The 16,111-nt window shown below is 32.2% G+C and overlaps 1 long non-coding RNA gene across 1 annotated transcript in view; it reads right to left on the bottom strand.

The window, feature by feature from the left end:
• Positions 1-7,068: 7,068 nt before the first annotated feature.
• Positions 7,069-16,111, bottom strand: part of LOC127851051 (uncharacterized) — a 13,107-nt gene continuing 4,064 nt past the window's right edge. Inside the window, exons 4-8 of the long non-coding RNA XR_008035630.1 lie at positions 13,997-14,227; positions 13,756-13,871; positions 13,142-13,282; positions 12,348-12,693; positions 7,069-10,073 (exon numbers count right to left, since the gene is read on the bottom strand). This is a non-coding gene — a long non-coding RNA (uncharacterized LOC127851051). The remainder of the gene's footprint in view (positions 10,074-12,347; positions 12,694-13,141; positions 13,283-13,755; positions 13,872-13,996; positions 14,228-16,111) is intronic.

Genomic DNA, 16,111 nt, shown 5'->3' with positions numbered 1-16,111 from the left:
GACGAATATAATCCCCAAGCGGATTTTGAGATTAAAACTACTGCGTCGGCGAATAATAGAAGATAAATTGATAATTGATCAATATAAAAGCCCGCATTTATATCAGTTTGTAAGTGCAGCTCAATGTCATTTTGAGAATAATGAAAACAGTTTTGGCGAACATATGCCTCTATAAATAGACCGATGTCGATATGTAATAGTATTCATATGTTAAATACCAAATGTATTCGGATTATACAAATATCGCAAAATTGTAAAATATTTGCCATCGATACAAGACCAAATTAGCTTAAACCAGAGATGCATACGCTTCGTTAGGTCTTAACATAATCAACAAAACAGCAAATTCTTTGTGTTTAGTATTGCTATGCCTTCAATAACTGGAGGACAAGTATTGCGTCGACTGTACTATAACCTGGCTTAGAAACATAACTGTGCGTCAGCTAAAATTGTATTAGAAGTAGCCCACTTTTTAAAGCGTTCGTTGAGCATACTGGTCACTAATTTAAAATTTGCCGACCATGTTTAAACATCGTCAACTTAACTGTGCCCATTATGAATAAAACACATTATTCTACAAATTTTAGTATCGTTATGTAATAGAGCATTAAAAACTGGATACTTTGTAGCCATACATAAATTAAGAAAAGCGACCCCGAAGCGTTTTTATTCACACGTTGCCCTAGGAACAGTATGGTAAATGGCTAAAAAAATCGAAATTAATTAAACTACAAACATACCCTTTATAATATAATATATATCCATTCTTACATTTGTATCACACATAACATAAACCCGATGGAAGTATTGATATCAAATTTGAAAGTCTGAAACATATTTTAATATAAAAAATACCTCACCCGGCTGTAGAATGTTCTGTCTTTTTAAAAGAAGCATTGAAATGGCCCTTTTTGCTCTTAAAAAAAATCTAATTTGTTTTCGTGTTATTGTCCTTTAATTAATGTGCCATATACTGCAAAGGATCACTTTGTTATGTCGGCATGTACTTATGTAATGATATTGCTTGTATGGTTTGTACATCGTTTTCACATCTCTTAAAAATAGCAAACATATAATACAATGCAAATTGAACTCCGCATGCGCGGAAATCGTTTATTTCGGGCTTTTTTGGTGTGTGTTGTGTGTGCGTGCGTGCGTGCGTGAGTGTGTGTGTGTGTGTGTGTATTTAAGTCTCTTCTAACGCTTTTATGCTTGATAAAAGGATTTTTTTCTTATTTTCTATCTCGACAGTTATCGCATGTACAAACACTCTGGTATTGTTTAACATTAACGATGAAGCGGTGTTTATAGACTTTACAAAGTTTTTATTCCTTTTCAGTTGCAATCTTTAACTTGTATGAGTAATTTCTGGGTAGCGAGAAAGTAGATCTTAAATACTGGATTATGTGAGCATTACTTCACAAAACATCGATTTGTATTCTGCATGACTCATATGATATGCCCGGTATGCAGTGACGTAATGATAATATTAAAGTAGTAAAAATTAACAAAAACCTTGAATAAAAACACATTTTAAATTTCATAAACTTGTGTCAACATCTTGGAGGTTGGCAATAAATAAAATCGCTATTGAAATCGTACATAATAAATCTTTAATGCCATGTACAAATCCGGATACATTTATCTGTAACTGGTATAACTTGGTAAACACTTAACAAAATATTGTTTTATGATGATCAAATTAGAATTTTCAAATTAAATTGCATTGAATGGTTAACAACTTTCCTCAGTTCCACGATGGGCAATATATATGTAATTTAAGGCGTTTATTTTTTTTTTCTATTTCATGTATACTTCTATGAATGCCTCTTGTTAAAGACTCTATGGAATATTTTCATAATATATAAAAAACATGAGTGGCATTTAGGCACTAGCGTTCATAAATTTTCGTTTTGTAAATTTTTTCATCGTTGTCTATATGATTTAGTTGTAAAATTGCATGTGTACCTTTTAGATTGAATTCACATTATTTGGTTAATAACGACGTAACGATAATATGTACGATATTCCTATCATTTTCAAAATATCATTTATTGATCTTATAAAATCAGGTACATGAATATTATCAATAAGTCAATTAAAAACATTATACTTGTCAGCATAAATCTATTTAGATTATTTATATCCGTTAATACTTGTTTCCACACAATAATTTTGACAAATTATTTTTAAAGTCAGAAACATATGCAAAACTTATTTAACATAATTTGAAACACCTTATTTGTGTTCTTGGAAGAAGAAAACAATCAAACTTTAGCGTTGTGATCAAAGTCACTGCCTGAATGAATTAACAGAGGTAAGAGTACGTATATCGATCAATGTCCTGACATGAGAATTATATCCATTGCCAATGTTAAAATATGCAGTGTGTGTAAGTAGTGAGAATATAACTTTATCATAATTGCATAATGAGTAAATAAATTATCTTTAATCAAAATCGTTTCAACCAAGAAAAACTAAACAGCAACGCAAATATGTATAAGGCTTTACATTGGCAGCAATTTACACGAAATCGAAATTTTAAGAAGTTCCGGCGAATGCGTCGTTTCTGGTCTGTTTTGTTTTCTTCCGTTCAGTACAGTGTATGTACCTTGTGAATAGGTGTTGGAGGTCCACAGGTGGTTAGCGTACACAAAAAGATGACATCACAAAAATGACGCAATAAGTATGTTATTTTATGACGCCATCAATCAGCTGATTCATTATACGTTTGGAAAAAAATAAAATCCTTAGATAAGATCTAAAGGTTGAAGTTCGTATAATTTTAAAGCTAAGTTTTCTCGACACTAGGGATTTCGTAATATGATCAGAAACATGGAGAATGCGAATACTTCGTAATAGTAAAGATTCTTAGTGAAGTAAACCTTATTGACTTATCCTCTATTCCTAATATGAAATAAGACAAAGCCTCAAAGCGAGCTCGATTACTGTTTATTAGAAGAAACTAACACAAATCTTTAATAAAAATAATATTTGAATTAAATTATGAAAAGCACTTCCTAGCAGAAAAACGTTGAGTTCGTAAAGACTGGTATAAAAAAATCGAAAATAAACTTAAAATTATAATTATGTAAATCAGCAATTAAACAACAAAAGGTCCATATTAAAGGGTTTCATGTTTTGATGAACTGAACTGTTAGCCCAAAACCCCGCCCAAACAGATTGTCACACTGTCTGTTGACAGCCTTTCAACCACAAGTTTACCTGAGAAGGTCAGATCGAGATTTGAACCCGAAACCACACATGAGCCATCTAATGATACCGACCTTTGTTGCATTACCAATTAAGCTATCTGACCTTTGAAAAATATATAGGTAAACTGCAATGTTGTATAATAGCATGATTACCTTGCTTAGGAGAAATAAGGGATTCGCGGGATGGAATGAGTGGGGAGATCAAATCAAATTGAAAGCCGATTCTTTCTGTGCACTAGTTGATGGTAATCATAATGCTCGCAGAATTTTTTGTTTCGTTGCTGCTCGATTAGCTACCTTAACAAGTAGAACTTCATTTCCCGTGACTATAAAATTAAAACGGTGAAAAGAGCAAATAACTGCAGTTTGTCGGACATCCCCACCTTTAGCCAAAACACAATATAATATCACAAAGCTCTTTTCTGTATTTACAAACTTCTTTGTATTTTAATCGAAACATCACCAATGATCATACGTTTGCGAAAGATAGTATTAAATTCATTTTGGAATGCCTTCAGCGCTTTGATTTTATATTACGAAATGCATTACGTAGTAAATCGTGTGACGTAATTTATGTGACGAAACACAATAGTTTTATGTAAACTATCTGCAATTAAGGACATGTCGGACATGGTGTTTTTTAACATTAAACTATTTGATTAAAGCATCGAACGAATGCAAAACGTATTTCGGATTGTGTTTGTAGCATGCATAAATGTAAACTTTGATAGGAATACCATAAAATAGTGTGGTTTTAACTAAGTTTCGATAAAGACATTGCTGAATAGAAGTGGAAGTGCATATCGTTCCAAGTTGTTTGTTATAAACTTTGTATTAAAGTTGTCATTTTAATTGTTATAAAAAATGAATTAACGATGACATTAAGGTTAGCGTGACGTGTATACTAAATTAAGTGTTTTTATAAACTCTTGTTAGTCACTTAATGATGCTAATGATGTGTTGCTAATGGCAATCCTCGCCGTGTAATCCTTTCTTTAACGCGTCGGACAAATTTCCAGTACAGAATTATACTCACATAGTATTCTGTCATATCTCTCTGAAAAACCACACGCTGCACAAAATGCACACATTTGTATTGATGGTATTTAAACAAATTTATTTCGTCCTAGTTTATTGTCACAGCCTGACATGCATACTGTAACATAGCCTCTATAGACTCCGCCCACCAGTTCATTTACTTTTTTTCTTGAGATAATTAAATAAATTGGCATACGATTTATTTTTTATCAAATAGAAAAACAACGTGAAATGATGATTTCAAAAACGAAAAAAAAATCTTTTTTGTTAAAAACATGAAAATTTCAGTGCTAAATTTGGCGTTGACGTCATCGAACGGGGAACTCCCGGAATGACGACAACTGTTTCACACGAAGAAGGCCGATGTGTTATTCGAAATACAATCACATTAAATACAGAGAATTTTAGAATATATAAAAGCCGTAAATTTGATCATTTTTAGCTATTGTATCATTATGATCAAGCAGGAGACGCCGGTTATTTACTTCGAAAATTTCCAGTTTCGGTTTTCGGTTCAGATATCCGGTTCGGAAATTGCGCGGGCAGATACCAAACTTTTCAATACAACAACCTGTAGATCTACAGTCAAATACACGTGTTACCGTAGAGCTCTCTATGAAAAATCATTCAGTGGTAGAATAAAATGTAGTCCGTGTACGCGACAGGTATATTCAACAAGGTGGGAGACAAGCTAGTTTATTCCATAAGATGTTATACCGTCAATGTCGGTATAAAAGTGGATAAATGAGGCTTCATAAAGCAAGTGTCAAAGGAGATTCTGCGCTTCATGTTTATTTTAACTGCTTTAATAGTTCATATGAAAAATGGGAAATTTGGATTGAAGTTAAATACTTGAACACACGACTCGGAGTTCAAATTATCTTTCTAGAAATCATTTTGTATCTTGTTTATTAAGTGTGCAGGAGAGTCATTCCACAATTGTATATTTTTTTGAAAATCGATCATTAAATCTCCCTATGGGTGCAAAAAGGTATCACGTGCCGTCTAATTTCAATGTCGGATGGTATCTTTTTGCACCATGGTGGCGATAGTCACATTATTTATCCATTTTCCATTCACAGTAGCAATTCTACGGATCCATGAGCACTTCATAGAACTGACAAACTAACAAAGATCAATAATTTTCAAACCGCCTTTTGTATATTCTTTTGGTAAAATAGTTTTGGCTGATTCGTGGTTTACCAATCCACACGAAGTTAAAAAATAATAATTTAATCCCTGTCGACAACATATGGTTAGACATTCTTTGATCAACTAGCATAGGAAAAACGTATTCACCCAATAAATTACCCTTTAAATTTAACATTAATTTTCTTCTATTTGTAAAAGAACCATTCACTGACACTGTCCTCAATCCGTTAATTGTTTAACAAAACATCGTGTCATACGAGTACATTCCACATTGTAAAGAAATTGAAAATACGGTCTCACCGGTTTCATTCAAGTGATATATTCCAACATTGTTATTTACTTTCTACAATAATAATAAGCCATTGTTGACACACACACACCCGTTATAATTGTATATATTCAAAATATATCAGTTTTCAAATGAAGACACATTTTAATGATGAAGTGATAGTATTAAACATATAATTATAATGAGCTTGGCGCACTTGTCAGTGACCGACACGAATTTACAAAAAAAGAATGCACGGCTTTGGTTTGAAGTTGATCATTTCGGTGGTTAGAAAGAAAAAAAAACGGACAAGCATCAGCACTCTCCAACCCTTGCCAGGAAAGGCACGTTTGGATCCAGTCCTTTCGATCATATACTAATAAAAACGTTCCTTTCATAAAGTGTGTTTTCAAATACTTTTCAGCTTTATATATGTACAATTCATCTACAATAATGGCGATAATGGTATCTTATAGTGTCTCATAACTATTATACTAGCATTGATTTCATTTAAATAAAATACACGAAGATCATTTCCAAAGAAAGGGAGTGAATTATGAAAATAACATTTGGAAAAATCAGCCGGTATTGTAGTTTAAAATAGCATAGTGATTAACCTGCCTCGAACGTCTTAATGACCCCTGCACTGGTGGTGGCATTCATAATGCTACATAATTATGATTGTCTGTGTGAAACGAACACAACAGTGAGAATACAATTTCAGAAGAAGTAGAACCAGATAATCAACGAAATTATAGTTGTATACTTAGTATAAAGGCTCCGTGGAGAATGTGTTCATGTCATACGTCACAGAGACACAAGCGAAAACAATATAACTTAATATATCGGTATCGGCTATTTTAGTACTAGTACGAGATTATTAATAATATGTATTTAACGTTATTAGTTTATGTGTTTCTATATTAGTATTAAAATAGCATGTTGACATAACATCAATTACTAATTTAAAGATTATTCATGTATTTAATATGTGCTAACTTAAATTTCGAATAATGTGAATATTGTATTCAGAGGGTGTAATTTTGTGACACTTAAATGGCGAATTCCGTGCCGAAACAGGTTCTTTCGCCGTATTTGAACTTGTATTACTTTTTAAAAATAAAAAAATAGAATTGTGGTTATAGAACGGCGAAATATACCTGTTTCGGCATGGACGTCGCCACTCGCCATCGTGCCTTCCTTTAGTCTATAACGTGATTACCCCCTCTGGTATTTAGAAGCGAATTGTTCAGCAGTTTTCTAAACGATCATTAAAATTTTTAACAAGTACGTTGTTGTTTAATGCATACGTCGTACGAGAAGCTTTTATTACAAACAAGTCAACATACTGTAATAACAAATCTATATTGGGAAACTATAAATAATTAACATGTTTTTTATCTGGAAATTAAGAACAGAAACGTTATTTTTGAAAATGTTCAAGATAATTCATGTATTTAATCTGTGCTGACTTAAATTTCGAATAAATTAAACGTGAATATTGTATTCAGAGGGTGTAATTATGTGACAATAAAATGGCGAATTCCTTGCCGAAACAGGTTCTTTCGCCGTATTTTAACCTTTATTACTTTTTAAAAATAAAAAATAGAATTTTGGGTATAGAACGGCGAAATATACCTGTCTCGGCATGGACGTCGCCATTCGCCATCGTGCCTTCCTTTAGTCCATCACGTGATTACCCCCTCTGGTATTTAGAAGCGAATATCAGCAGTTTTCTAAACGATCATTAAAATAAAAATATGCGTGACAGATTGTTATTCCTTTATTAAACAAGTACGCTGTTGTTTAATGCACACGTCGTACGAGACGCTTTTATTTCACACAAGTCAACATACTGTAAAAACAAATCTATATTGGGAAACTATAAATAATTAACATGTTCTATATCTGGAAATTAAGAACAGAAACTTTATTTTCAAAATGTTTGAGAGGTTAGAGAAGATAAGCAAAGTTTTGAATAACACGACACAATTAGTATTTGACGAAAGGTTTGCAAATAAAAGATAGTTATTTATAATAAATTGATATTTGGTATTAAAACATAACATATTGGGTCACAACATAACAACAACATATATCAATATAATGCAAAACGACATGCCTTAAGAAGTCAATTACGGATTGTTGTTCATATAACATAAATATAAACAACTTAAGTAAGTTCGCGGTTGGGTATTGAAAATGTTCTCATCGTGACTTTCAGAAGGGCCACGATTCGATTCTCAATCATGGAACGATCTCAACATCTTCTACACTGATGATATTCACTACCGGAAAAAGTAAGCATCATATGTCGTACTCTTTAGTGTTTATTGAAAACGCGCATGTTTGAAGTAATGTTTTAAATGGAACAAAGACATGATTAATTAATGTGATCTCCAAATATTAACATTTCATGAAATTAACATGTGTACAGGTATAATCTAACTATTTACATCCCAAGAAAGATCGTTATGGTCAGAAAATCGGTTGCTACTTAATGTAAATAAAGAGTCAGTTTATATTGGAATAGAGTTAATAAATTTATAAAATCACAATCCATATTATTCCTGTTTATATATGCAAAGTGACGAACTATTGAACATTATAAAGAACATATTTTCGTATGCTTTCAACTGTGGGGAATTATTTTTACAATAAGATGAATATACATTAGTGGATGTTTTCTCATCGTTCACCATAAAGCTTTATTAACACTTGTTATGATCAAGAACATGTAATGATAAGTTAATCACAAATTAACTTTTGAGATTGAAGCCTAAAATCCATGCTCGACGTTTTGAGCATTTGTTAGTCGTATGAAAGCTTAATGTCTGTATTTCTTTCTTGATGCATAATGATGATGAACGAATGACATAAACAGCTGTGAGACAGCAGCTACATATGTAAAATAACGTCATAAATGTCTAAAATATATATGTTAAAATGGAGATCTTATAAATGTATTAACCTTTTTAAAAAGTAAATGTCCTGGTAACATTATTTTGTTGAATGAAACAATTATGCGACTTATTTTACTTTTAACAGCAGAACAAAATAGATACGTGTTAGTAATTTTCACTCAGATTGAATTGTATGTATCACAAGCATTATTAATTGCATTCTCAATCATAAAGTGTGACTCGATTGTGCAAGCTACTTGCATTAATTCAAAATATTATTTGTAACGAATTATTATATACGTTTTATCAATATTACTTGACATTTTGTTATATGGACACATCATCGTCTTAAGTGCTGTAAAAGTGTCAATACATATTAACATTATATTTTTTTGTTTAAAAGAAACATTTACTAAATGGATCACTTAAACAGTTTCTTGTTCTAAACTCATACATATTCATTTAATTATATTCAAACATCTTAGCGAAAACATTTCATTGCAATATAATTCACACAAAATTAGTGATACTATACGCTTCCAATCGAAATCTTCCATTTACATGTTTTAATGTAAATACTACAAATTTGAAAACGTTTCTTAAAATAACAAGGGTATTTTTCAAAATTTCACTCTTAATAATTCAATAACATAGAAATAATGCTATTGATAAGCACTCTGTACTTTTATGCTCTGCGTTACACCGTAAATTCACAGATAAAATTACTGATGCTTCCTTACATCAAAAAATATAGACAGCATATCATACATAGCAGTATTTTATCACCAAATGTGTTTATGTTTACAAAAAACATAGTGAACAACAACATGAAATAAAGCAGACTAGCGTTTCATAATTATAAAGCAATACTTAACACAATCTTCTTGAACATAGCATGCATACTTAATACAAAACAGCATATTTAATTATAGTGGTTCTACATATTTAATGTGCGTACTTGTCCGTTTAAATGGTGGCGTTGAATTGAACCAACGAGATGTTATTATAACGCCTCACTAATGTACACACCGTTACACTTTGCAATGTCCTGAATTTTGCATAGCTCATCATTTATCGGTCGTAAAGACCTGTCCATCTTTTGGCATTCATTTAAAATTTCATCTGCAATACGGTCATCGCGTGCTACCGAAATCAGTAGCCGTTTGCACGCCTTTATCCTACCTGTAATTCTTCGGTCGCATTGCTTTTGTATGTAGTTTTCTATGGGCACAAAATAGGTTGTTGTTACATGATGGCGAATAGCTTCTTCACTGAAGCACTCCTTCATTACTTTTTTCACTAGTTTTCGCATATACTTTTCTCGGTTGATTAATCTAGACATATGTTGATATCCCACAGCGACCGAACGCATTGAAATTTCAAATTCCCCTAGTTTGAATTCCCATTTCGATAACCATGGATACACTATATTTACCCATTTATCCTTAAAAAATGCACCCAAAGATGGCATTTTCCTGGTTGCAGGATACCCCAACTCTGAAAATAAAAAAAGTTGTATACAAATTTGCGTTAGGATTTGTTACATCATATTGCATGCATGTGTTAAATACTGTCCAGATGGTGCCATATTTAAAATAAAAAAATCTTTGTTTTTGTTCTAAAGCTGAATATTCAAGCTTCGTTGCTCGGTTAATTATGCATGCATTGATATTATGGCCCGGTCTATGTTTAATTGGTTAATGTCTTATATATGATATTTTATTGCAATTCTATCGTCAGGGCCTTGCTTTTACATCATCTGCGAAGTTAATTGAACACCAATCCTTACAGACAGGCTATACTATTTTTATCCTGTAAACCACTGAACTAGAAACATAACAATCACCTTAAGATAGAATCCATATACCAGGTTCTTGGTGTCACGCTTAAATGCTAGCTATAATGATTGAAAGAGCAAAATGTTTAAGTTTGATTGCCATGATGGCACTTGCCCTTAATGCATGATTTTGCTAGTGTTATAAGAAGTTACATTTTGTCTTACTGTAAGTGTCAGTAATTTTGTCATGTTTTTTTTCTACAGGCAATTATGCCGATATGTGGCGTTCCACTTGACCTATGCTATCAAATCGAAAGGAAGCGCTTTACATGCGACACTTTGTTTCGCTGTTCAAATCATAAATTTATTTTTAAAAAACTAACTATGCTGGAAAATGTATTTTCTTAATATGCTTAAGAGTTGATTTCCTATATTCGGAAAATTGTTATAATGTATTTTAATGTCTGTTATGACGGGTCCGATAATTTATATGTATTTAAAATTTGACAAATTTGATTTGCCTAGCAATCGCTGGAATTTGAGAACGAATACAAGTTTATTTTGGCTGGAGTGGTTTAAACAAGTTCAGGGCACAGGGACCATACGCATGTTTTTATCGGATATAGTTATTGAAAATATGAAATAAAGAAATGGTGCAAATTGGAGTAGAGGAACGAGCTGTATGAATTAATGATGCTCGCAAGTATTATAATTGTCATTTAAATTAATTATAAATTAAATAATTGCTATTATTTAAATAAAATACAACGTATTAAAATGCAACATGTGTGAGGCCTTTACCAACTCCCTTTACGTTAACACTAGACGAGTAAGATGAAAACATTTATTCTGCAATATTATGTGCATGGATGGATAACATATATTGCGGCAAATTTTCTAATGCGAGTGCTGAAAACGGTAGACAAACACACGAGTTAAAAGCGTTTATTTGTGTTGAGAGTTATGAGATCAGGGAAAACGTGATAACAATATTCAGTATCCTTAGAAATTAAACTATGAGCGTCATTTGATTCTTGCGCCGGACATTGTAATATTAAAATTGAGTTAAAATTGGAAACAGTAATGCTCTGGATGCTCTGACATCCACCTTTCCACTCTTGCCCTTAATTCGGCCAGTTAAAATATTGCTCCTTGTCGTTTAATAAACGGGAAGTTATACGATAGAAATGTAAAGAAAAATCAAAAGATACTGCACACAATGTATTGGAATGTTTTTGTTTTTAAAACAGTGAGGAAGCTGAGCTGTTACTTCCAGAGTGTGGTTGCCTTTGTGATTTTTCATTAAAATACATGTAAAGTTTTAAAGATTAATTGAACAACTGGAACACTTCTATGATCACAATAATTACTGTTTTCTTCGATAAGGTAAGCTAGATGGATGTGTAAACATTATTTGAACCGGAATAAAGTCCGCAATTTAAGCAAGAAATCAGTCCGTTTGTTTTGTAAATTGCGCATAGACTTTGAAATGAAACAATTTCAACTGCGTCACATTGGTGTTAAGCTCTCCATGCCCGTCTATAAATATGTAAGCCGATTAACATGTTCAAGGCAAGAGTCGTTCAAACTGAGATTTTTTAAAAAGTCTCCAAAACTTCCAAAGGAAAATATATCTACAAATGAAAGGTTATGAAACTGTGTTAACAATTCTTACCGGTGTATTTTTTTACCAACTTCGATATTGTTATTAGTTCACAAAGGTTAAACTGTAGCAATATTCATTCTAACATTTAAATTATCGATTACTAACGATTATTATGTGTTTTAGATAATTACATCATCATATTTTTGGAGTCGGTATGGTAGATCATCTAAACAGATTTACGAATACAGTGTAATAAAATAGCGTAGTGCAATGTTGTGTAAAGACAGCAGGCTGTAAAGAGCATGTCATGGATTGATTCGGAAAATGCACAGTTAACGACAATCATCTATATTATAAGTATTTATACTGTTACAATTAATTTGTTTACCATGCACCATTATCTTCGTGTTGTCAAAAGCAGCCTCTGCTTCAATACATTGCTCGTCTAGAATTGTGAATTCGTCTTCTATTTGCTGTTTCAAATATTCAATTATTGTTGTCCAAACTTGCCCAGCTTTTTCCCAGGAATCGATTTCTTTCACAACAATTTCCATTACACGCTGCTTTGCAATATAATGAAAAGCATCGTCGTCTGGCGCTCTAATTTCTAGAACAAGATGCTCCACATCAGTCTGGATGCGTGCAATAACGTCTTCCTTTCTAAGACGCTCGCCTATAGCATTTCCCATATCAACACTGTGTTCTTTACATTTCGTTAGTAACTTAGCTTTCATCTGTAATATATATACTTTGGAAATAAGATTTAGAACGATCAGCGGCAGACCAATATGTTCAATGAATATTGTCATGTGAATGCAACGATATTCTTTGCAAACATACCATAATCTCTTATAATAATGGTTAAATAACGAGTGTGCCGTTTCTCGTAACATGTTTTGGTAAGCACTTTAATAGATCCAATTATTGTAAACCGTTTGAAAATAGATTGCGGTTTTGGCATACGTTAAAAATGCAAGTAGGTAAACATAAAAAACATGTTATCCGAAAACAATTTTTTATAATTAAAAAGAACAATAAATTTAAAACTTTAAGTACAATTTTTTGCGCAAAATAAATACATGTAACACCAGTTTTTCAATTGAAGTCAATGTTTATTTTGGCGCAAAAGATAAATACGTGTTTGAACTTATTTCATGATAAAGAAGACAGCGCCGTGTTTACCTTTTTTTGTTAATTTTTATTTTCTCTAGTTTTGTGTAAATTTGGTCGTGCAACTGCGCTTTTTCTTTTGTGGTTGCATTTGCATGTCGACGTCTGGTCGACAAATACGTGTGTATTTGTCCAATCATATTTTCAATCCAACTACAAGTAAAAATTATTTCCATCAATCATTAATCGGTCTTAATGTTGGTAAATAATTTTATGTAACATTAAATCTTAGTGAATTGGGTGGGCCACATTTCACTTTAATTCTATATTTACTATTATAAACGAATCAAAACGAGCAGTTAAGTTGCAAAGGTGTTTTGTATTTACACGACGTTTCAAAACGTATGCTGTTGTTTTTTTCCCGTTTTGTTTTCACATTCTGTAAAATCTAGAGTGAGATAATAAGAAGCAGTGCGTGTATCACCACATACCAAAAGCACAGGAAAATCAAATGCTATGTATTGTCTTCGTTATATCAGCCAAAACCGTTTATATTAATAAACACATCCACATATTGAACGATTATAGTATTCTTATACAGAAATGCATGGTACAGTGTATGTGTTGATAACTTCTTTTAAAGTTAATGTTGTCTTTAATAACAATGTATACATATGCAACTATACCTAGTGTGCATTCTAGATTTGCTTGTTTGACTCTGCATGACCAATTGTTTAAGCCCATGCTTTAGCTCAGCATAGAATGTGCTGTCCCCAAGTCCAGAGTTTATATATCGCATTGCCTGCAATGAAGATACCATAATATTAACTGTAAAACTTCGAAATAAACCACTTCCTAAACAAACCAATATATACAAAATATATACAAAAAACATTAATATTACGTGATGTATGCAAACAAAATTACCTCTGTTGTGCTCATCTTATATGATGATTTATATAGCGAATCTTCTGGTAGGTATTTACGTAGCTTTGACGTTATATCTTCCCACACATTCCCTTCGTTGTATCCGTCTTTACTGACCCTATCAGCAACTATATCCCACTTGTTGCAAACGAACAGGGTACATGTGGGGTCGAAACTAAATAAGTCACTTGACTGGTCGTATTCAAGAACCTTTCTAAAAACCTGCACCAGCTACAAATATATCAATGGGTACATCTTTGTTGAAGTAGAGATTGCAAATAGTGATTAAAACCGGCGTAGCATGATATTTTTCAGACCATGAAAACTCTCAAAAATACCTAGAAATCCATTTGCAATATTATGCAAAGGATGAACAATAGCATTACAGTACAAAACAATAACGCAATTTAAGGCCTTATTAATAACGTCTGTAAACTTTAAATCATTTTGCTTTTTTTCCAATTATCGACCTAATTTAGACCCAAACAATAGCAAGCAGATCAGGTAAACTGTCGAAGAGTAGTCACAACGTGGGACCATGAGCTAGGGTAAATAATTGTGAAGCGTGGCTGTTATTATTTCAAATTATTGCGTGGATATTTGGAAGGTCGATGTAATACGTCAACGCTAGTGGTACTCTGTTAATGACTGATGTTCTTTTTTCTTTCATCCGAAGCAAGTCTATTTTGTTTAAAACATCAACTGGCGAAAATTTATGATCTATATATTTAATTGCATATGTTCGTTTTTAGATGCCTTTGTTGTCGTTTCTTGCAACATTTTAAATCGGAGCATATTCTTCTTAATCGTATCAAGCCCGAGTCGTATTGGTCTGAGTCAACGGGACACTTGGTCAATTGATGCTTATCAGTTGGTTGCGAATATAATTAAGTTTCTATGTTATATGCCTACATTTAATGATTGAGTTAAGAAGGTCCATCTGTGTATGCAATCTTAATTATACTTTGATGAGTTCATGTATTTTGTTTTATAATAAATTGTATATTTCGTCCACATGTCAATAGTTTAAAACCATAATCTATGGAACGTATTAATTCAATAAGTTGTTTTGCATATTCCGATAAAAGTTCATCCTATGTAAAAACACAAGTAATACACCTTCTTTTTCTCTGCACTTTTGACCTAAAAATGCAATCACATTATTGTTTAACCACAATTAGTATAATTTCCATTATTTCCTCTGTGGTTATGGTCTGAATACGTCGCTAAGTCAAGACTTGGCTGCATGCATCTAATCTTTCTTTCTTTAGAATTAATTAAACTAATTTTACAACATCGAAATAGTTAATATAAAAACGGTTGGGAATGTACTCAAAACATGTAAATAGTCAGGTAAAATAACAATCAAACAAACTATTAACGAATGGAATTAAACCCAAGAACAATACCTGATACAGAATATCCATCCATGAAAGGAACTCAATCCAACAATACACATGAAAGTCACATAGAACAATAGTAAATGCCATGGGAACAAGTACGAAAATAATGGTAGGTATTCCATAAAAAGATTAATAAACACAATGAAATACAACACCGACTATTTAATTGCTATTAAAATAGAGGTTACTGAACTATTATCAGAAGGAAATAATTTATACTTTTAAATTATTTTGTTTAAATGAAGGGTACATGGAAACTTGGTATTTAAGATCTTTTTTGGACACTGCATTAACAGTCATAATTTCTTATGAATACTTTGCCGAATAGTTTAATAAAAACTTTTTTGTTATCTTCCAGAAAATTTCAGTACAATGATTGTGATTTAGTTATTACCGTATATTATTGTAAAAAGAAGTCAATATGCATAGACGTTTAAGATAATCTAATTGGCTAAAATAATGATACTAATTGTGGTGATGGTGTCTTGAATAGGGTATATATTTATCTTGGATAGGGTAAATTGATTGATAGTGAGATACGGGAAGTGTACCGATAAAGACAACGGTGGTGGTGATGTCCTACATTTCATGACTAGGTAAGAATACTTCAAATGATGGATGTACGACCAACTTATTAACCAAATCAATGCTGGTGGTATAAGAACAATACTTTTACTGAAATGACTATTCTGCAGGGCATTTTTCTCCTATG

The sequence above is a fragment of the Dreissena polymorpha genome, chromosome 11 (genome assembly GCF_020536995.1).
Source record: "Dreissena polymorpha isolate Duluth1 chromosome 11, UMN_Dpol_1.0, whole genome shotgun sequence".
In the NCBI taxonomy this organism is placed as follows: Eukaryota; Metazoa; Mollusca; class Bivalvia; order Myida; family Dreissenidae; genus Dreissena; species Dreissena polymorpha.
Note: the sequence above shows the minus strand (reverse complement) of the source record. Positions and strands in the feature narration are given on the sequence as shown.